This window comes from Caloenas nicobarica, chromosome 6, assembly GCF_036013445.1.
Source record: "Caloenas nicobarica isolate bCalNic1 chromosome 6, bCalNic1.hap1, whole genome shotgun sequence".
In the NCBI taxonomy this organism is placed as follows: domain Eukaryota; kingdom Metazoa; phylum Chordata; class Aves; order Columbiformes; family Columbidae; genus Caloenas; species Caloenas nicobarica.
Window position 1 is genome coordinate 11619923 of NC_088250.1, and position 23757 is coordinate 11643679.

Consider the following 23757-nt stretch of genomic DNA (forward strand, 5'->3'; position numbering starts at 1 on the left):
AAAATGTTTTTGGCCTTCTATTAAGGAATCCTTTGACTCAAGTACATTTTCGTGTAATGCATATAAATCGGACTTCCATCAACAAAATCATACTTTTCACTTTTTTCTGCAAGTAAAACTCGTGTTGAAATCAGGAGCATGCCTGAGAAGCTGTAAATTCTTGTGTCCTATATAATGTCATCAAATATCTTGATTCATCTTTTTCTTCAGTTTTGTAAATGAACTTTCTGCTTAAATAAATAATTTATTGGTGATGTAAGCAGATGCAGTTAAAGAGACCCAAAAATTCTGGTCTCTGTAGATGAAGTGCTGATTTTTGTTCATCACAGTCCTTTGGGGCATTAAGTTGCAGACTTTCTTCTGATTAGAAACAGCATGAAAGTAACAAATTGCCCTGAACACTTATTGTTTTATTTTGCTCAGTTGTTTATCACATCAGATTTCAGTATATGTACTGCAGAAATCGACTTATGAACATGTTTCGTTGTAGGGATGAATTAAATTTTCAGTGTGAAAAACAGTGAACTTTTTTTTTCTTCCTTTCTATTGTGTATGTCAGCCATCTAATTAGCATCTTGTTTAGCTGCCTTTGGAGCCCTATGTGTTCTGTGAGAATTTGTCCCTTGTTGCAGAATTAAGTTCAAAAAAATGCCATTTTCTTTCTCAAGGAGCTTTCCAACCCTCTGGTGTTAAGAAGGTGACTTTGAATGCATGAAGCAAGGATAACCTGACAAATGGCTGTCTGTGGAGATCTTGGAAAAGATCGTTCTGTAGTATGAATTATCCAGTAACTATTAATAGACTATTTGTTCTGAAACATAGTCCAAAATTGGTTATCAGATAAAGTACTATGGTGGAATATTTTAGTTGGAGCCCAGACTGGGGGAGTTTTATTGATTGCTAGTATGCTAACTGATGGTTGTTCTCTTGCCAAAACTCCTGTTTCCTCCTGGCAACTAAACATATAGCTGGCTTGAAAGATTCATGTTGACAACACTGGCTGTCATGACAAAGCACTGTAAAATGAATTTATTAAGCTGTTTAGAACTTTTAGTATATTAATGACATATATTATTGATTCAACTAGTGTCAGTTTCCAGTCTCCTGCTCAAAAATCACTCAGCAATCCAGACTGCAGCAGAAGTCAGACATAGTTTCCATGAACTCGTAAAACTAATGAAACTTCCTCTTTATTTTTTTCTTTTTAAAAAAGGTCTTTGCAAAGTTTTTCTTCTTCTTGCACAACATGCTTTCTCAGCTGGCAAGTACTTTGGCATACCGGGCTTTCTCACTGGATGCTCTTAGCTCTCTTTTTAAAGTTTGCAAATTTGATTTGTTTACTGTGTGGGATTGCACCGGTGGATAAGATCATGCTGCTGGCTTCAGTGAAACTGAGTGAAGATTTGTGATGCTTTCCAAGCATGCAATATGATAGCATGTAGTATCACATTTCAGTAGATGACATACCATTAAAATTGCCCATCATAGGATACTATAATGGGCTATTGATTTTTTAGGTGCCACAGTTTCTCTTTCTTTGTAATTGAATTGTGCTTGTGAACATACGAAAATGTTCATTTGCAGATTGAAGGTCATAAAGTAAAAATTACACAGAGGTCGACTTTATATATAGGCTAGAGAACTGTCTAATATTTACATTATTTTTTCCAGATGATTGGATTAACAATGGAGCTTGCATATCGATTGAATAGTATAGGTTTTATTCTTGCTAAAGATAAATTATTTTTTAAAAAGACGTTAATTGTTATTCCTATATGGTTATTTAGACTTGCCAGCTTTCCAGTTTCTAGCAAATGTGGTTGCTCTTTAGCATGAGAAGCATCAAACAGCTTTCACTCAAGGTAGATTGTAGGAATGGGATAGGATGAATATATATCTTGAGTTAAAGTATCTTTCTGAAAATAAATGTTCACAGACTTTCATAATTAAGAATTTCAAATGTATTCTTAATTATTTTGTTAGGGAGACAACTAGCCTAATAGATACACAGTTACTACCTGCAATATTAGTATTTTAGTGGAATAAGTGAGGGTAATGACTATCTTTTCAGCTTTGCCCATTTAGTCCTTGCTGAGCATCTTACTAGTTGAGCCTTGAAATGTTTTTTTCCTGCTCTATTTATAGAGTTGCCCCTGGAAAACGTCCTGAAAGATATCATAGAATCATAGAATATCTTGAGTTGAAAGGAACCTATAAGGATCATCGAGTCCAACTCCTGACACTACAACTGTGGCACTGGTACATAGTGTAGCTTATCACTAGTCACAGTACGGTGGTGCAGCTGGCATTCTGTGCCCCAGGAGATGAAAACAAGTTTATTTGGATGAATTAAAGCTGTGCTAGCATCTCAAAATGTGATGCAGGAGCAGCTGCACAGCTTCCTTATGTCTAGAAGACTTTTGTGGCATCTGTCTCTAGATGGACTTAAAACAAAACTTGAGAAATGTTATGGGTGTATACCAGATACTCAGGGTATCATCGATGAAATACCTCGTGACAACCTTAACACAAAGACCAGGTCAAGTATAATTCTTGAAAAACAAATAACAATCTCTTAAGGCATGAAGCACAGGCTGAAAAAGTGATTGGGAAACTTCTCTACTGCACAAATATTTATCATCGAACTACTGTAAAATGCAAGTATTGGAAACTTACGTTCTGATATCTTCCGCCATTTCAGGTATGTTTGAAAAGATTGGAACTGACTTAAATTTAACTTTGACACACAACTCTAATAATGGTGCACCTATCTCTGAACCTTAACACCTTGCATGAAAAAAGTGAGGTTACATATATTTGTCATCTGCTTTCAGACCTGTCACAGCATGAAGAGAGCAAAAAAATATGGCTTAATAGCATTTTTTCAGTAGTCTTCCACTGCCCTTTTTTTGGGCAATTAAAGTAGCATGATAAAAATTGCCACCTCTGTTTCTGAAAAAACTGCCACCTCTGCATTGTATTAAGTAGGAAGCCTGTGAAATAGCCGTTTTGTGGCAGGTCTTTATTTGCTGGATGAAGGATTTCTTTTTAACAAGAAGTGTTTTTGTGGAGATCGTTCTCTGACCATCTGGAATTGCTGACATTCGAGTCCCTGTAGGATGGATTGGGAACAACCATGCACATAGTGTGTGAACTCTTTGGACTGGAAACAAATTTTGTGTAGGGATTTGATTCTACAATCTTTGTGTTAGGTTCTGTTACATTTTTGTCTCCTCTCAAAAATTCTCATTGTGAATTGAGATAGGTCAGTTCCACGGAAAGATGTGCCAGCCTTGTTATAGAACTGAAAGAAATGAGATCAAGCTACCTGTTGTTCAAATAGAAACCCACTATATCTCTCCTAAAGAAAGAGAGGTCTACAAGCTTCCTTGGAGCAGCACTGCTAAAACTTGAGCTACCAGTGTAAATAACATCTATCAGTCACTGTGTTAGCTTCAGGTCAAATATTGTTACTGAACATGACTGATGCTCGCCATAAGATTATGGGGTTTTCCTTTATATATATATCAATGCTATATTGTGGTAAACTTGTACAATAATTTACGGATGTAATTTAATTTTTTTTTTTCATAAAGCATTCAAGGCAAAAAAGTGAAGATGTGGTGTAATGGCGGGAAGGAGTTCTTGAAGATATATTATTAAAAACCTGAGGAATACTACCACAGAAGTTAGTCAATAGGAGTAGAAAACTGTTACTCTTAAAAACCAAACCAAAACAAACCAACCAAACAAAAAACCACAAACAAACTCCAAACAAAAAAACACCACCCAAATCCCCAAATGTGTTTATTGCAAGTAATGTATATAGACTCTGATTTTTGAGTAGGACTAATCATTGACCAGATCATTTACTGTTAACTGCATTTGAAATTCCAGTTACAGAGTATATTGTAATTGTTCTCTGAAACCACTAAGGCAATTATTCTTTTCTCCAGTCTTACAATATTATATTTTATATTTTGTGGACTCGAGTATTTTCTCAAACTTTTGTCTCCTAAAGTCAGTGGGAATCTTAAAATTGCAATCTTCAGCTATGTAATGACAGGACTTAAATAGGTGGGAAGTTTGACAGTGTGTTAAATGAATCGTTGGTGTATTTTGCTACTTTAATAATCTTATACAAACAAATGTACAAATGACATCAAAAGAAAATTCAGTAGAAGCAGGGTAAACTTGTATGCGGTTTACAAGCTATTGGAAGGTGGCCTCAAGTTTTTGGTGCTACCTCTGAAGTTGTCTTAACATTCACATTAAATGGCTTTTGTTGTTGCTTTTGTTTTTGCAACAGCAGCGCAGCACTCTAGAGATAATGGTGTAGACTTCCTTTGTGTTCAGCAATACAAGGAGAATATAAAACTAGCCATTTTAAAAGGAAAATAAATTAATATGGCTGACTGCAGCAAGTTCAAGCAGTAACCTGATCTGGGATATTAGGTCAGAGTGCTTGCCTAGGCAGGATCTAGAGTTTCACATATATTAGGATTAAATATGAACACCCTTTCCTACAGCCGCTTGCAAAACAGAAGAGGACCTGTTAATAACCTGCATGCTATTGTGAATGGTTGATCGTGATTTCCTCTTGATTACAATTTTCTATCTTGTACATTATTTTTATTCAACAGTTTTCTTCCCAATTTATTGCATGCTCAAGTTCAAAAGAAACAGCTTTGCTTTCTGTGGAATACAAATACATGTTCTACAGTGGAAAAAATAGCCCAGCATTGTGCTGCCTTTATCCCTGTCTCAAGGGTACTTCAGTGGGCACGTGAAGCCTTTTCCCTTTGTGTTGTTGGTATTCAGAGGTTTGCTGATCACATCTATTTGTCATTATATCTCAGGCTGACCCTGGCACAGCAGGAAAAGCCTTTCTCAATATAAGGAGACATCAATATCTGGAAATTCATATGATAAACCAGTGAATTCCTTTTACACACGTTAACTGCCAAGATTCTAGGCAGGGAAAAAGTTGCATGATCTTTTCCATGTGGGGAGAAAAAGTATAAGAACAGCAAATCATATAAAGCATGGACAAAAATTTTATGCTACCATAAAGCACATACTTCTAGAGTTTCGCTATTGTGAGGAAAGGATCTGGCTCTTGCAGAAGAATCTGTCTGGAACCCAGGGATCTCCCCTCTTAATTGCTGAAGATTGTCTTCAGCAGAAATACCCAAAATCTTCTGGTAACTTAAATGTCTCAAATCTTGCATGGATGTCTTGGACCTTGTGGAATACAGAACTCTTTGTTCTGGTGCCTGTACTCTCGTACTGGTTTTAGACCCCCATTTTTCTTGTAGTGCCTTTTGTGAGCACTACATAGAGGCTTTGGAAGAAGTAGGTACTGCCCTGCAATGTGAGATTGATGGAAATTGGGATCTTCATTTTATAGATAAGGAAACCGATGAACTGAAAGATTAAACGACAGACTCCAGGGTTACATGTTAGATCTGGAGCGGCAGAACACACATAGACCAGAGTCTGGTTTAGTACTGTGATAGAATTCTTCACTTCCTGCTAATGTCACTATGGAAATAGTACTTTTTTTTTTAAGCGAACTCAGTGTTGGGTAGCTTCTGCTAGCAAACTGTTTAAGGCTGTATTAGTGCACCTTTTGCTGCATAAACATGCAGAGATTGAATTGCCTGCTCCCCTCTTCCCCCCTGCTTTTCTGCTTGCTCTGTATTTGCAAATGGGAAGCAGAGTGTGTTGAGAGGAATAATGCCCTTGTATGCTGCTTTACTTTTCTTGAAATGCTGTAGCACCTCTCATCAGCTAAAAACCAAGAGCCGTACACAAGTGTTGTTGCTGCAATGCGGTTAGTTTTGTGGAATAATAGCAAAGAAGAGAACAGAAATGGCAAAGTGGGGCTGGTGTGTCATGGAGCAGTAATAAGTATTATGTACATGAAGGTTAAGTCCTACTTGTGCAGAAACAATAGAAATCTCTCAGTAAAAGAGAACAAAGAAATCTTGTGTTACACAAAGGAGAGAGGAGAAAATACTCCTGTATCTGAAGCATTAACTGCATAATACAGCTTCTGTAAGTGAGGGGAAAGAAGGCTTGGATTTTTTTTTTTCTCCCAACAGAGGCCCTCTCAGTTTGAGATTTAAATCCCCAAGCTACCTTACAAAACTGATATATATCCCAATATTTGCATAAGAGGTTTATTAATTGTTTGAAAGCATAAGTTTGGTAGGAATATTTTGGTGGATTGAGATTCCAGTGACAAATAGAAGTAATATGTCACAAATTTTCTATTCCTCCTTTTTTCTCAGTTTTTAATAATCTATGTAACTGTATATATAGATTCCCCCCCCCCCCCCAAAGGATAAAGATTATAAGCTTAAAATCAGCATCTTGGTGGTAGGAAAGGAATGTGTCTTCTGTATAGCTGGTACAAAAGCAAAATGTGTGTGTGTATCACAGACTTCGCGGGCCTTGACCTTTGGAGAGGCCAAGTGGGTTTGAAAGTTGGCAGAGAAGATTGCAAAAAGTAATGAGCTCATGACCTGGCGTTTTGAAGCAGTGCAAGAGACTGTCTCAGGTATTGATCCAAATGTGTCTAATTGGGATCTCAAAAGCAGGTGCTGCAGCTAAGATTTTTGCTAGATTTCACGTGCTCTCTCTACGGACAGCTTGGTTTTGAACAAGGATCTCATCAAAAGATTCCCAGGATGAGGAAGAACTTTATAAAATGTAATAATGACACCAGGGCTTGAGGCACGAGTGCTGTTTGGGGTAGTGTTGCCAACTGAGTTGCCAACGTACGCTTGCACGTTTTCAGCTTGACATTTTCTGGTCAGATACATTAGTCTTGCTTCTACCTGCTGTAAATTCGATGAATAAAAGAATATCACTTTGTGTCTGGTAGTGACTTCAAAAAAGTGTGATTCACTGTACTGTGTTGACTTAAAGATGTAGGTCCTATTAATAGCAGTTATATTAGATTGAGTTTTGGACCGCAGGCTCTATATATCATTTAGAAGAGATGAAGAATTGAATAAAACTGAAACTCTTACATTGTGTTTAAAAAAAATGGAAAGAGATTGGTGTGGGAGTGATGATTAGGATATCTGCTGTTGTGTTGAAACAAACTAAGTTTTTACAAAACTGAGGTAAGTAATCTAAGCTGTGTATACATCTACCCCTTTATAGTGTGATCAATTTAGCAATGTCATTTAGATTTATATTTTCTTTCATCAGATGTTGGCAGTGTAAGCTCTTGTTTTGCTTCTGCAGCACCATGAGGACACATGGAATCTCGTTCTTCAGTGGCCTGAGTACTTTCACGGATCATTCCTTGGGTAAAGGTGTTACAGTAAACAAAAACAAATAAAAAACCCCCAAAGCAGAGCAATAGATAGGATATCTGATGTCAGCTTACAAAGTCTGTCAGGGTGACTTAAAAGAAAGGAATTGTTGGTTTGTTTTGGTGGTCTTATGATGGCAGTCGAACTCTTTGGTTTTTTATTAGCAATGTCAAGGAAACATTCACAATATTATTGGCGTTTGAAATACAAAATTTATTATGTTATTTTAAAGTGAGAAACCTGGTTTTGGCCCAAATCAGAGGTCAAGTATTTGATTAATACATAGTTGATTGTAGTTTCCACTTTTAAATCCTTCCCTACCAGATACAGCCTTACTGGAGAAAAATGGAGTGATGCTCACCTAACTACTCTGTCAGGTTGTCCCACATCACATCACACAGTTGAACAGCTCATTTCTTAATTGGCCATCGTTTTAGAGCTGGAAAGAGAATCCCTCTATTCATGGAAATACAAGGCGAGTTTATCAAAATAAAGTATTAATTATTAAATGGCAAAATATTTTTATGTTCAAGAAAATAGAAAACCTATAATTCAAAACATGATTTATGTTCTGCTATCTCATGTCTGGCGTAACTGGTTTGCAGATACTGTGAGTATCAGGCTGGTTTTGTGCGGGTACAATTATGTACCTGGGATTACTACTTCCAGCGTCACATGGTGTTAATGCCGTTCAGGAAGGGAGTTGGCTTCACACGTTCACATTGTGCTGAAACTAAAGTTGTCCTGGCACTGGGCTTGCTGGGGAGCAAGGCACAGAGGCACCCAGTCCTGTGTGGGCAGTGAGGTATCTAGGTTTGATTCATCTCAGTTGCCTACTACCCTGTGTAGTGGAAAAATAATCATATAGGTAAGGTAAATAATCTTATATGTCTTTTATAATATATGAAGTATACGTATTCTGATTCTATATATAGTATAAACTTGTCAGTTCATCCAGACGTAGGTGTTTATGTCCTCCTTATGGCCTAAGAAAACTTGAAGCACAAGAACCAAAGCAAATAGAAGAGAAAAAATTTACAAAAAAAAAAAAAAGGGAGGAAGTGGCACTGGGGCTGTTTTGATTCACAAGGAAGGGTGCCATGGGGAGATGGCAAACTGTAGAACAGCCTGAAAACAGTCCTGGATAATACTGTTACTTGGCAATGATCTCTTCAGGTTCATGTTCAGCCAGTTTGAGGATGGGGGTCCCAATTCACGGGAGGGTATCCCCATTTAGCAAATTATTCCGGGATACGTTCCATCTAGAAGACGTGTTTAAACAGCGTTGACTTAAGTGTAGGCTTCACAGGAAACCTAGAGATTACCTTATGCATCAATGCCTTGCTGAATAGAAAAAAGCAATGTCGGAAATATGTTAAACTGAAATATAATTGTTGATAACAAGAAAATATGTATTTTTTCACTATTTTGTGCCAAATTTTACTAGTAATACAATGCAAAACTTGCATATGCTTATATGCACTCATGTGCAAAGTTGACCTGTTATTCTGTAGTTTTCAGATTTGAAAATACGTCTGCAAAATAATGTACACAAAGGAGAGATTTTATTGCAGTCTTTAGTGAAAATTAGCAGAAAGATAATGGTTTATGTTGAAATTCAAGTGTGAGTGTTTTTGTTGTGGTGTGGTTTGTGTGTTGTTTGTTTTTTTGTGTATGTGTTTTCGTTTGTTGGTTTGGGTTTTTTTGTTTTTTTTTTTTGTTTTTTCAATCTGAGTGTGAGGTGACAAAGACTACTTAAGCAATATTATGACAATACCTAGCCTGTATGGAACAGGGTATGTTTTCAAGGCAATACTTTTTAAAATGCATCCAGCAACAGTTTAAACTAAGCAAGGTTAGACTGTAGAACTCTGTTCTATCATTAGCTCTCTCTGTTTCATTAGTTTTAACATTTGGAGTTGGAATGCCACCTGGGTAAGAATGCCTTGGATTATTTTCTGCAGTGCTGTCTATCTTGATGTGGTGCTGACTCTGTTATTCTTGCATCTAATGTATTCAAGTTGGCATGAATGTGAAAGACGTAATTCTCATTACATGTGCTAAGCCAGGCAGTGAGGGAGACAAGCTTGACTAAATGTTTGGATTTCAACCAATGGTGCAGCAAACTAATGTTGTTTCTGAAAACGAAAACTGTTACTGTGTGTTCATCAGCTGGAAACACTCTGAGCTTTAAGAATGAAAATTTAAAAAAAGAAACTGAGGACACCGTTTGGCAAGTTAACCCTCTTCAGTTTAAAAGCATCAGAATGAAAATTCCTGTGAATAACAGAGGTACTTGTTACTAATAACAATTGCTGGTTTTATGCTGAAGGACGTGTTGTGCGGCACTTTTGTTTTGAGTTGATGCACTCCTTGGCAGCAACAGACGATAAAAATGGATAGAAATTCTCAGTACCGGTAGCTGCTTCAAGAACTCTTGGAGGTTATTTTTTCAGAATATGCTTTAAAGCTAAGAAATTTGCATCAGCGGAGTTCTCGTTGTCCTTGAGAGCTTGATGCCAACTTTGAACTCCTCGCTTTCACCGCAGTCTGTAATTGTCCCACTGTGTTTGTGGGCTGGCAGTACTCTCATTTAGCACTGCCTTGCTCTTGGAAACAAGCTATTCCCACTTATGCAGCTCAGCTCCTTCTATAGCTTAAGAGCACTTTTGTCGATGTTTTTCTTTTCCAAATGCGTACAGAGTGCATGGCTGTTTATTAGCATGTGTGACAGCTTAAATGGCTCTTGTCAACAATTACCCATCATTTGTGATGCTGTAATGAAAATGATCTCTAAAGAAGTCTCGTGTGTTTAAAATGTACAGTGATATCTCTAAAATATATTCCGTGAGGCTGAAAACAATTCAAAGAATAATTTGTGCTCTATAACAGATCAATATGGATAAATGAAATGTTAATATTTTTTCAATTTGTATTTGGAAGATCAACTTCTTCTCTCGCTTACCAGCAAAGTTATGGCCCCACATAAATCCTAGTGGCTATAGTAATACTGTTTGAAAAGAGCAGTCATGATATAGGGTGAAAGGGGTAGCATTATAAAAAGTAAAATGTGTCAAATGTAAAATGAAAGGCAAGAGAGAAAAAAGGGGTTTCGTTTCCAGTGGTTCCAGCAATATTTATTTCCTGGAGTATTTGCTTTCTCAAATTCTTACAGTGTTTTTTAAATAGAGCAAGAAACTGCCACCAGTGAAACTAATCATTGGTAAAACACTCGCTCCTGTGTGATCAGGGTTTGACCCCTGGAGTCCTTGTCACTGCTGACTCTGCTCTGTGGGGAAATCAGATCTGCAAACTCTGAGAGATTTGCCACTGTTCTTGCTGAATAACTTTGTGAATACCTAAATCCAGGGTGAATTCAGGATCATAAAGTGTTGAGTATAACAGGGCAGGGGAAAGTGCACAGTTCTGTTTCCAGAGTATTTGGTATGAAGTTTTAGTTGGGAAACACAGAGAAAATCACGCTGTGTGACAATGATGGTTCCATAGTCCGAAAGCGTGTATAAACTGAGTAGCTGTGACCCCAAGCAGGTTAACAGGCAGCCTTTTCAGGAAGAACATACTCTGTATGTGTTTCTCCCTCTCTCTGTAACAGCAGCCACCTCTCAGTTATGTATGTGTGGCTATAAGGAGCCCACTAGTATTTCCCAGACATAAACAATTTTTTTTTTTTTGGTAGTAAAAGTTTAAGCATGAAAAAGTATTACTTGAGCACACTTTTATCCGTCTACTTTAATGTAAACCTGTTTGCTATGTGCAGGTGAAATCGGCCTCAGACCTATTCAGTTTGTCTCACACTCTCGCAATTCTCTCACTCAACAATACAACTTCAAGCTGTTCATAGCTAATTCCAGAGCAGAGAAATACTTTGCTTACATGGAGGGAGAGCATGTATACTTAATAGCGTATCTGTCTTTTTGAAGCAGAGCAATTAAAATTATTTAATAATGATATTTTATGTGCACAATTACATGCATAATATGTGTATCATTTATGTGTAGACAAGGGGGGAAAAATCCCTTTACTGGGAAAGTAGGACTTAGAAAATAGGTGAGCTAGCAAGATGTGAGAGGTGACTGCAAATTTTAATTTCATGCTTTCCCTTTTCATATTAATTGTTGCTATTTTATGAACCTATTTCTTGTGGAAGGATTAGTCCTAACGCCAATCTCTGTTTCCAGAAGAAACCTGAAAGCTAAAGCGGTAGTATGATGGGTTATGTGGGGAGAGAATTTGAAATGTTTTATATATGTGGTACCTCTTACCATATACCATATCTTCCTAGCACAATGGGTTTTACTTGATTTTCTTTGTTCTGGTTTATTTTTCAAAACTCAGTGATGTCATTCCTGTTTGCTATAATAGTAGTTTAGTGTTAGCATTTTACCAACCAGATACATAAATCCATGAGATCAAAAGGTCTTATCATGGCTCTGTAAGGGTGTTCCTCTCCTGCAGGTTTCTAGATACAACTAGAAACACTACTGATGTAAAGCTTTCATGGAAGTCCATAAATTGTCCTCTAAGCCTTTATTAAACAGGAGGAAAAGGTGACCTACTTCATGAATAATGAATGGACCGTACCGAGCAACCTGGAAACAGGTCAATGCAAGCTATAGCTATTGTTTTTAACCAGATTAAAATACTGCCCTTCAGCACTTCTTTATGGTAGCCTGTAGCCCAGAATTAGAGCAGTGTAACACAATTTTTTTATTCTACCCCATGCCTTTTTTTCTTTCTTAGGTTTGCTTTTTCTGAAGGAACTATCGCATTTTCCATGATCTTTTAGACAATGCAAAATATATTGTAGGTAAACTGAGAATCCATATTTTGTGAACCAAGTCTCTGATTTAGGAAAATATGCAAGAGGTAAATGTCTTTAATTTCCAAAGTGAGTTGTCATTAGGTCGAGATTATGGGCTATGGAGAATGTTATTTATTGTGCTTCTTAATTTTTGAGTAACTTTGTTTTAAAATGGGATACTTGGTTTTGTTGAAGTTGTTTTCTAGAGGACACTGACATCCCAAAGTAGCTGCCTTAGGTTTAATAAATGCATTATGTATGAAGACAACCAGCTGGGGACAGATTTTAGCCTTTATGTATGGTAATAGTAAACAGTGAATATGCGGTGTGTTAAGACCAAAATTAGTCTTTTGTGCCAGTGGAATATTTTGCTTTAGCGAAACGTCAATACGCTTGGAATTTTTATTGACAGCCAGTATTTTTCTTTATTTCTAATGAAGCAAAATCTTATGTGGCTGCAGTTTACTACCTCTTTTTCCCTACTATTTTTGGGGTGTCATAGTGGCTTTGAAAACAAATTTATTTCATATTTCACTTCTACCAACTTGACTAAAAATGGCTTGATTATTGTACATTTAATATATTTTTGTACATAAAAAGAAAATAATGTTAAAGAACATGTAGATTACAGTGGAGAATAATACAAGTGAGCAGAGACTGTTGTTAGAGCTGTAAGTACAGTTGTATTTAGATGTTTATAGTTGCAGTTTTGGTACCTTGACTCTGTCTTGGGGGAAAAAAAAAGGTTATTTCTGGCATGAATCAATACATTATTCTGTCTCCTGGTCAGAATTCCTATGTCAGGGTATCTTTGTTCCATTTTGAGATGTATTTGGTTGGGGTGACCTTGTGAAGCTATTCACTCTGAGGTTGGAGTTTGTGTCACTCTTCTGTGTGCCACTAACAGTAGTAAATTGGTTATGTACCTCTTAAGTTTCTTGCTGTTACAGGTGAAAGAAACAAACTTGTATGCACCGTAGGCTTGAAATAGAGCAATACAGTTTCTTAGAGGAGTTAATTTTCTGCTTTGATAGAAAAGGATCAGAGAAACTGTAGAAGACAACCTATCTGTTTTACATGTGGCATTCTTAACATAATAGTATAGTATTGTGGTATAAATATAACAAAGTATAGTAGGAGAGCAGACCAGATGAAACTGCAAAATTTTCATCTGTGCCACTCAAGGCAACTCCATTGCATTGGATGGAATTCTGATAGCTTTAAATAAGGCTTACCTCTGAGATGATTCCTGAAAATGTGATAAGCTTGTCAGAAAAGCTGTAGAGAGAATTGTGAAAACTAGAAATTGGAACTAAACACGACAGGTTACAGAATCTCCATAGGGGTCAGGGAACAATATGGATTTATTTACAATGGAGGAAAGAAGTGCCTTAGCTGTTGCCCAGGGGCTCTGCTTTAGGATCCAATTCTGCAAAATTCAGAGCAACTTCTGGAAGTGCTAACAAAACATTTCTCCTGCATGAACTCTGTGTCTGAATCACCTCTTGGGAATTTCCAGAAGTTCAGCAGCTTTTTCTATGAATCCTAAAATAATCAGACTCCTCCCTCCTTTTGTTTGAGAAGGAATTAAAGGTTTAGCGGAGTTCTTGTGAGTGTTACTGATTCCTGCACTGTGATTACTGTTTAGCTGCTGCGTTTGCCAACTATAGGATACGTGAACTTCAGAAATGTTGTGCTAATGACGTTCAGGATGCTTTTCCTTGACCCCGTAGTGAAATAAGTGCTTTGTGTGTAGGGAACTGGAGATATTGAGCGTTACCAAAGCTTAGGCTGTGTGCTGCAGAACTCACCTGTTCTTTTTCTATAATGTGTTTGCCTGGTTTTATGAATGCTGTACCCTGAAGAGCTGTGAACACAAAAGAATTAAGTTAGAATAGAGCATCTGAGCTCAACAGCTATAAGCACTCGCATGTTTGAGATCAAAACCCTGCGGTGATAGATGCCAGGAGTTATGAGGTACTAAACTGACAGAAGTAAACAGTCATACTTATGTGACTATTTGAGTAAATTTCTCATTTTGTTGCAATATGAGCAACAAAACTGAGCTTCTCAGTGTATCCACGGTGAAGCGCGTTTAGTCTTCTCTTGAATAGTTAGTAAAGAGCAGAGGGTATGGTCCATATAACCAATTCAGTGTTGTCTCAGAGAAGATAAAGGGCTAACAAGAATAGCAAAGCTGTATAGATGTTTTTCACAATCAAGATGCAATTCTTAACTGGACAGAAACTACAAAGTGTATGTGGAGGATAACAAACTTCAGCTACTGCAAGCTTGGAATTTATGTGGAGTGATGGCAAATGCAGTCCCACAACCATTCTTTCCAAAGCCCATTTTTCCATCTTACGCAAGCAAACAGACATAAAGACGCTTGTTCTTTAGCATCATGGGTGCAGAAAACAGGCAGAGAGATTTCAATTAAACTTTATTAATTTTTTAACTAGATGAGTACTATAACGCATTCTTGTTGAAGTTTGACATCAAATGATCTCATGATTTTTCCAAGTTAGGAGTAACTAGTTTATAATAAGGCCAGGAGAAACAATCAGCTTTTAAATGGAGGGTATCTGCTCTTTTGTGTGCTGTACTACCTCCTGTTTGATGAAGATTAATCAATTCACCCCATGTTCTGTGCTGCAAATATAGAGGCTATGAAAGCCTCTTAATCTACATCTAAAATACTTTTGCTATTACTGAAATTGAATCTGCTGTGACCTGTCACCAAGTAGATGCACTAGACTCATTCTTTTTCACTTTATAACATCTGTAGCTTTCCCATTAGCTAAACTGGCCAAATGGTTTGTGGTGTTAATTTGTTTAGTGAGGACTCGACTCTGTGTAGTGTGCAAAGATTGAGTGAACTCTTTTCCACGGATACTCTCCCACAAGTCTGAACAGGAACTAGGAGGAAATGGGGCATGTGTAGGGATAGCAGTGGGCATCTTTCCTTCAGAATTTTTTGCTGTGCTAATCCACAGCAAAACCCAGTGTTCTGATTTTAAGACTTTATTATATTTTGGCAAAAACTCAGCCTGCAGAACGTGGACTCCTTCTCAGTTTTAAGCTTTGAGAAGGGTTTCTTCGTCACAATATAACTTAATCCCTAAATTCTTAAGAACCATAAATTTGAAATCCAGCTTTTATAGCTTACATTTTCCTCCAGGCAAAGTAAATAAATAAGAACTCGAGTGTTGCTTGTCTCTTGGGCAGACTGAAGGTTTTTCAGTCTTTTTTTTAACATATATATAGATAGGTAGATAGATCAGGGATCTATACCAGTTTCACTTAAGAAAATGAGTCTTCTCCATGACATTATAGTATGTGTTTCATACTTGCTATTGCATGAAAATGCTGTTCATCACTGGATCTATAGGTTGCTGCTGTTCTGGGGCTTCTCTGAGCTGAAAGACAGGGGATAAAATCTCAGTGTTGAAACTCTTATTTTCCAAACAAGTGTTCAGGAGGAGTATGGCACTGTGCGCGTCTTCCATCACACTGTAACACCAAGGAGTCCTGAAGTGAGCAGCACTCAGTCTATAGCCTCAGGCCTCTGTCAAACAGGAGAGGGGAGCCCTGAAGCAGCACAGCAATCTGGTAAGAGTAATTTTTCCAACAGCAATGATGGAGTCAAAAAAAAAAAAAAAGCAGCTTAAAAATAATCTTTGAAAACCTCTTTGCTAGCTGGTTAAAATTAGCACAAAAAGTGCTGAGGGGCAGGCACGGTGGTGGAGGCAAAAAGGCATTTGGCTGTTAAGTTTCATTGTGGTTAGAAATATGTATCTGTGAAGCAGAGACTTGCCACCAGGGTTTTGTGTTTGTCAGCCTTTTTGAGATAAAGACATTCTCTGCAGAAAGACCTCAGGAGATGCCTGTTGGTGAAATAGTCTTCCCCTTTCCTTTTTGGTGTTTATCGGAGATTTCGTGTCCATCACTCTCCAGCTGAAGAGCTCATGCTTCACTCCTTCCAAAGCAACAGTAATCAGTAGTAGCCCATTGAGCTAATCGTTTGCTTGTTTGAGTGTTTTGAAACAATGAAGATATAAAGAGGCAGGCTGCCTTCTTAACAAAATCCCAGAAGTAAGAGAGTCATTTTCTGTGCGTTGAAAAAGCCTGCAGCCCAAATCTCTTTTCTCTGAAAGTGACATATTATTATAGTCTCCGAGTTCTTTAGAAGAGAGGAAAATTACTGGCCAGTGGGTGCATTTATTTTTGTTTCTGTGTATTTAAGGAAAAAGAAACAGCAGATATTGCCTGGATCAAGGTGAGCAGTTCAGTATAGATTCCCCCCACCCCCATCTCCTGATTCAGAGAACAAATACCCATGGTGACATTTTAAGGATGCTGTTCTGAATTTTGTTGCTCCTCCAGTTAAAATAAAATATAAACTTTTCTAACTGCTAAGGAATTGGGTGTATATATATATATATACACTCCATGCAGTAATGGATTCATGGGTGAATAGCTCTTAGATATTTCTTTATTACACTCAGGGATTCAGTTGCATATCGAAGAGCAGAAAATCGTACTTAGGCTATTTTTTTGACCAAGTTTCCTCCCTTTTATAAAGAAACTTGCAAGTAAAAGTAGTAGATGCAATTTCTGTTGGGTAATAGAGCAATGACTAAGAAGGCATGAAATTCTAAATTTTTAGTAACTCCTGCAATAGGGGTGAAAAAACTCACAACGCTGTCTGAGAAGCCTGTTTCTGCTCTCAGGAAGCTTCTTGTGGTGCAAATCCGTGATGCCAGGAGGTGACTTAAACAGGTGGTCTGTGAGGAGAACTTAATGGCTACTGACTCTTACTCAGTAGCAATCCTGGAAACTAGATTGCAAATATGTATACTTTTCATTGTGACTATTGTAACAAACAAATATTCATATTGGGATAATAACTTATTTTGCTGCCTGCATATTTGCTTTCGTGATAACGATTGTTAAGAATTTTTTTGTTGTTGTCATAGTAGGGGCTATAGACTAAAACAGACTGAGGGCCCCACCATCCCTCCAGCCATGGCAAAGATCAATATGCATGAGAGGAACACAAGAAAAGGGGGCAAAAAAAAGAGATGTGAAGAGGTTAATTAACCTGTCTAAGACAATACTGTGGTAAAGCTGGACTAATCCTTGAAATACAGTGTAAAGATTTAGGGCGCAAGCTCACTGAATGAACAGCTGTAGCAGTTTGAGACATTGCTACCTGTCAGCCGAGTGTTTCTGTCCCCCCAGCAGACACGATCTAGCCCATAGTCCTGTGTCTCAACGTGAACTGCTTCACCAAATTGATGAGCAAAAGCTGTGCCCTGTGAAAGGGACTGTGCATCCTCGCTGCCCTGGCAGCACCCAGGATGGGCAGCCAGAGCTGGACCAACTTGACCTACGACTGTGTTCACCACAGCTTCCCTTGATGAAGTCTGTTGTTTGACTATGCTTTCTTTTTTTTTTCTTCTCTCTCCTGAGCGTACACTTAATTTTCCTGATGAGAATGTGCTGATGATACATGGTATGTGTTTTTTATGGTAAACTGAAAGGATACATAATGATAAATGAAAAAGTGAAAGGTACATACATATATTTTACCCGTAGTATGCAGAGAGAGATCTGTTACACTCAACTTAGATTTTAATTTTAAGTGGTCATTTGGGTCAGGCTTCATTAGCAGTAGTTGTTCTTAAAGAAATGCCAATTTGGAAGGGTTCTGTTTTGTGCCCTGCTTTTTTGTCTTCTGATGTTAATAATTTAAGCACGTAGGGTAGAAGGTCACAGGAGGATGGAAGTGTCAGTGTGTGTCAGCTGTGAACACATCCTTGAGGCTCATCCTTCCTACTCTCAATGTGCATTATCTATCTGTATGAAAAATATCTGGTATCTAGATAGCTGTGAAATTCCACAAACAAATGAAAAGCTTCATGCAAATATAATTTCCTTAGTAGCATAACCTTCATCTGCTTTGATTTACCAAGCTTTCCTGTAATTAGTGGAGAAATCCTCCACTCAGTGCATACATGAGGGCAGTGTGCAGGATTCCTCTATTTGAAAACGTGTTCTGGTGTCTCTAAAGTTGTTTTACAAATCAGTGGAGCAAAGTGGCTTTTATGGAATTATTGCTGCAAATAAGACAAGAATCAAATCCGCTATCCAGAGAATTAGATCTTGGAATAGATTTTACTCTGAACATGCACTCTATTTTAGAAAATCTCGTCTAAACATGGTTAAAACCCCTCACTAAGGGCTGTTATTCTCCTAGATATTTATGAAAAGCAGTCGCAGTGAACAGTGTGTATATATCTAAAGGTTGATTTGATCCCTAGGGAAGCTATGTCTACTCTTGGATTTCAGGATGTTCTCAAAGGATTGTTTTCTGCTTTGTAAAAATGCTGCAAAAAGAAAGCAAAAAGTAGGAAATTCCTCCTATTTCATTCCAAGCTTCTACTTGAATGATTATGCTGGCTAGCAAGTTCTGCAATATGGCTACATGCAAGCCTGTAATCTTTTAATGCATTCAACACACATAAAAGTGCTTTTCAGTGCAGTCATATGCATGTAAATACATACATTTTTCTGTATTTTGTAAATCTCATTTTGTTGGTGTAGCTGTGGCAAGTATTCAGTCATTCTATATTTTTTAAATCAAGTTCAAACGATGAATGGGCAGAGCACTGTAGATAAACAGAGATTTGCCTCTGTCGGTATCTTTTCTGCACTGGAAGCACTGTCACTGACAGCGATATGCTGTTAGATGTGGAGCATAGCAGGGTGCTCAGTAAGGTGTTGGGAGTATGATCAGCACAGAGTTCTTTTGCACAGGAACCAATTTCCCAAGGTCTTACTACATGGCCGGCAGACTCATGGTGTTTAAAAATGAAGGACCAAGTCCAGGTACTTAAACCAGGGTTGTGCTTGGATGTATTTCCCTTGTGGAGTTTCCTGGGGAGTAGAGCTCCCCCTCACACTGAGGCTCCCCTACACATGCATGACTGTACTACAGACATCGTCAGATTCTGCTTTGCTCATTGTGTAATTTAAAGTGACTGGTGGGAGCAATAGCTTAAGACACGGACTCTCTCACTGCTGGAGAAGAAGAGCACCATATGTCTTTCCTGGAGCTCTGTGTGTGCAGGAGGGTGAGCCAAGCTCCTGCTGGTGAAAAATGAGAGTGAAAACCAGATTTTATGGTATTGCCTTTGTGCTCTTACCTATCTTCTTGGCTGTGTAGCAGAAAGAAAAAAAAAAAGATCATTGATTCCTAAACATCTTACATTTGAGGAGTACAAGGGATCTGTTACCAGCTGCTGACTCTTTGGTGCTTCCTATTCTTTCTTCTCCCTCTCTGTTGTTGCCTCTTCTTGACATCTGTAGTTCTGGTAGAAAAGAGACTTTCAGCAAGTGATTGCCAATACTGCTGATGTGTCCCTTAGGATGATATAAAATTCTTGACCCCTCCCCCACCTCGCCATGTATATTTAAAACGCATTATGTGCAAACCAGGCTGGATATTCTAAAAGAAATGAATGGTAAGCTTCAACAAAGGGTTTCTGGGGGAGGGATTACTTCAGGGCATTTTTTTTTCCTGATCTAAATATGAAGAATTCAGACCATACTAATAATTTTCTGCCTTTTTGGGAGTGTGGAAGGTTATGCTTTGGTGAGTGGAAGTGGGGTGGGATTCTGCTACTATTTTCCTTCTTTCATCTTTTTTTTTTTTTTTGCTTGAACCTACAGCAAGATTCTGTCCTTGTCCTTCATGTTTGTGAGTCTCAGGAGAACAGCACATACCATTTCTGTGCTATTTTTATGCCTTCCTCCTGGTAATCTATTGGTACTTTCAGCCTAAATTGGGTCACCTTGAGAATTAAATAATGGCAGTATGGGGAACCATTTTTGGAAGACAGTCAGTTGGTTTATTTAATTTTTCTTTTGGTTTGCTGGATGAGAAAAGGGAAATCTTTTGTCCTCTGGAGAGGATTCTTGAGTAGCTTTTTATCTTTAGTGTTCTTAATCTGTATTAAAAAGGTCTGGGACACTGTTTTTCACACTAACAGAATAATTAAATCTTAATTGCATTGATTGTTTTGCCATGCTTTAGTGGGCAAGTGATTAGAAATGGCTTTATATCACAAGACAGAATAAAACGCGTTATCCAAAAGTTTGTGTGTTGGCAAAAAATATACCCACCATTTGGTGTGTGGAGAATGGTGTTGCATCAGCTACGTTGCTCTAGCGATACAATAATCATTCTTCAGCCTATTTGTGTATAGAGATTCCCTCACGAAAACAGGAGATGATTTTTTGTAAAAGCATGTTTATGGCTCTGCTTCCCCTAGGTTAGAGACAACCAAAGCGTGACTGAAAGGGTGCAAACAGCAGCTCTGGTTGTTGGCTCTGTGTCAAGAGCGTGGCAATGCACATATGCCCTGGAGATGGAATGGGCTCGACACTTGTTCCTTCACAAGGACCAAGCACTGGGTACCTCTCCTTCTGGAACCACTTTGAGATTTTTCATTTTTTTCAGTGGTCTTTGGATGCCTTTGGGCATAATTTTTTCTTCGGAAGAATTCGGCTCGTTAGCAATTTTTCTTCTGTTGCTAAGAATACTAGTTTTGTGTTTAAAAATATAGATATTATATATGTATCATACATAATATCTGTACATTATGTAGATATATTAAAGTCTGATAGAATATTACAGCTAAATGCAGCCCTATCCTAAGTAGGTGGACTTCATCCTTCATCTTTAACCACCGTGGGTCTCCTTTGCATGTATTGGGACTTCTGGGAGCTGGCTCCTCTCTGGGTTTGTGCTGACCACACTCCCAACACCTTACCGAATGCACTGAGATTAAGAGATGTAGTTAGATATAAACATAGGAAGACTGGGAGGTCTGGAAAACCATGTGGAAATTGCGTGCGAACTCCTGGCAAGCAGCCAGAGCAAATGTGAGGGAAAATAAATACCTCTTTTTTCCGGATAGCTGGGTAGTGCTTGGTACTCCAGTCTCTCCTGGGCCGTTAGGGATGCACTTAAGCGTGGTAGAGCTGTAATTCTGTGTTTTCCCATTATCCTTAGCTCGAAATTTGTCTTCCAGCAACAATGCCGCATGCTGAGAGTCAAGTGGGGCTTTTTACACCCCTATCCACGGTGATGTCTATTCTAATGAAATACACTGTGTACTTAATACTTTTGTTTTAGGGCATGAAGTCAGTAGCAGGAATGGGGAGCCCAGTTCTTCAACCTCTCAGCTAAGTACTTATTTAACAAACCCAAACCAATGCTTTGTCAGCTGAGAGCAGGCAAAACTACTTTGTATTTTATTCTGTCTAGGTATGATTTCTACCTGGATCATGTTGGTGTCTAAGCTGTACCCATGTACTCTGATATACACATAAGGGATGTCAGAATAAAAGATGCTTGAAATGATAATCACTCATACACTTCTAGCCAGTTTATTTCTTAGAGGTCCTGCAGTTACTGAGTGCTGATTCATTGCAGCATGATTTTGGTTGGATGTCTAAATCCTGTCTGAATGCCCTCAGTCTTGTAAATCCTGGAGGCTGTTTCATGTTTGCAACAGCAGTACAGTCTTTCAGCCTCTGGAGGCATCTCCACATACACAGCCGGTGTCAGGACTCCATTATGGAGAAGCCAATTAGGACTAGTACCCAACAAATTCTCCACTGAGGTAAAACAGTCAGCAGAGAGGTCTTGTTTCTGCTTACACAGGTGTTTCTTAATAAGCTCCAGCAGATCTAGGAACAATTTGATTACTAGGGAGTTTCTCAAGGGGGCACTTGAAAAATTATGGAAACTTGAATTTTCAGGATGATTTTCATGCCTACATTATCTGCATGAGGCAGAGTGAGCGAGGATTTGAGTTTTTCGTGGATGTTTCTTGCTTTAACGTTCTGTGCCTGTGAACTTCCTGCAACTGAAGGAGGAGGGGAGGAGAGGGCAAAGACACAGCAGAAACCAGTCAACTACATTGAAAATACAGAAATGCTTTAAAGCTGGTTTTACTGCAGAGACTGGAGGGAGGAAAAGATTTCAAAGTGTCGGTAGGGCATATGAGCTATTGCAGAGTCCAGTTGTCCCTGGGTTTTGAATTCCCAAACAGATTTTTTGACATAGCATAGTATTTAATGTCTGACTTTAGCCATTTTAATCTCTGACAAGGAGGAAGAATCCAGGGCAATGGCGTCAGCTGAATTGTAGGTGAATAAAATTACAAGCTGGGGCTGGGAGAGATTGTTTTCTGTGACGTTTTCTAGAATAGCCTGGGGTTGCCAGGCAGGATGCTCTTCTGCCCATTCAGAGCCCGTCTCACCAAGAGCAAAGGAAATGTACCTTGCGGTTACTACTGTTACTGAAAAATGGTGTAAAGTATTACTTAGCACTGTTCAATTATATATTTCGCCAGTATACAGAGCTCTTGAGATTTATACCTGTGGTTTTGATGAAAGTGTGACTTCTCCACAGTCTAGAAGGAGAACAACAGGGTGCTTGAGCATAAACTGACTTTAGTGTCTGACCACTGTGTTAGGGACAAGAAAGACAAATGCAAGGAAGAAATGTTGGATGAAATTTCAAATATGCCAACCATCAGTGCTTTATCTGTAGCATCAATCGCTGTGATGCCTAAACCACTTTACAGGGAAATTCAATCTCTGTGGTGTGGTCTTTGAGAGTTCTTAAGCAGGTTTTCTGTTCCTCATCCTCATTAATTGTGTTAACTTTTAATACCTGCTTCTCAAAGGTCCAAATTTAAATGTAAAACCTGTGAATATAGTAATTACACTTCTTTCATGTCTTTTCAGACTTGCTGAGAAAGCATTCAGGGACAGAAAAGGCATAAAATGAACAAGCAGGTGATAGGCACGATTTTATGGAATTCAAAGTGTGATCATTGCTTCTGTCAGCTGAAAAGTTGTGTCTGAAGTGAACTACTAGCCAAAATGTAACAGTCAGATAAATGTAAATGTAAAAATATAATACTCCTCCTCCCCTCCTGTCATTTTTTAAATAGGATGCTTGAGCATTTGGATGGATTGGTGTGGTGTATCACTGTGTTGGGACTGGGAGTTTTGAGCCATGTAGGGTTTTTCTGGTTAAAACAAACATCAAAATATGGGCTCAATTTTTATCTGGCAAAATCAAAACCATCTTCATGAAAGCAGTGATGCTAGTCCTGGAGTCAGGTTGTGTAGCCACATAGCCCATTTAGGATCCTATCTGGATTTGGGTTATTAGTAGGGCTTGAGGATTATTATTATTATTATTATTTTTTTTTTAGGACCCAGGATTTTTTGTGACACAAGCATACTAAAAGTTTATATAAATTGTTCTAGACCTGCCAGTGAACTTGTAAAACTTATTTTCTAAACCCCTAGATTTTAACAATTCCAGAGTTTATAACCTATGCAAAAATTATTTATGTATGCCATCTACTAGATGCATTGCCAGCTGGTATGAGCTGCATGTAAAAACCTCTCGAAGAGATGGAGAAAGGTTTGCAGCAGTGGGAAGCATGACAATTGCTTTTAAAAAAACCCCACACCAACAAAAAAGCCTGCTGCAAGCCAGTTTTCTGCTTT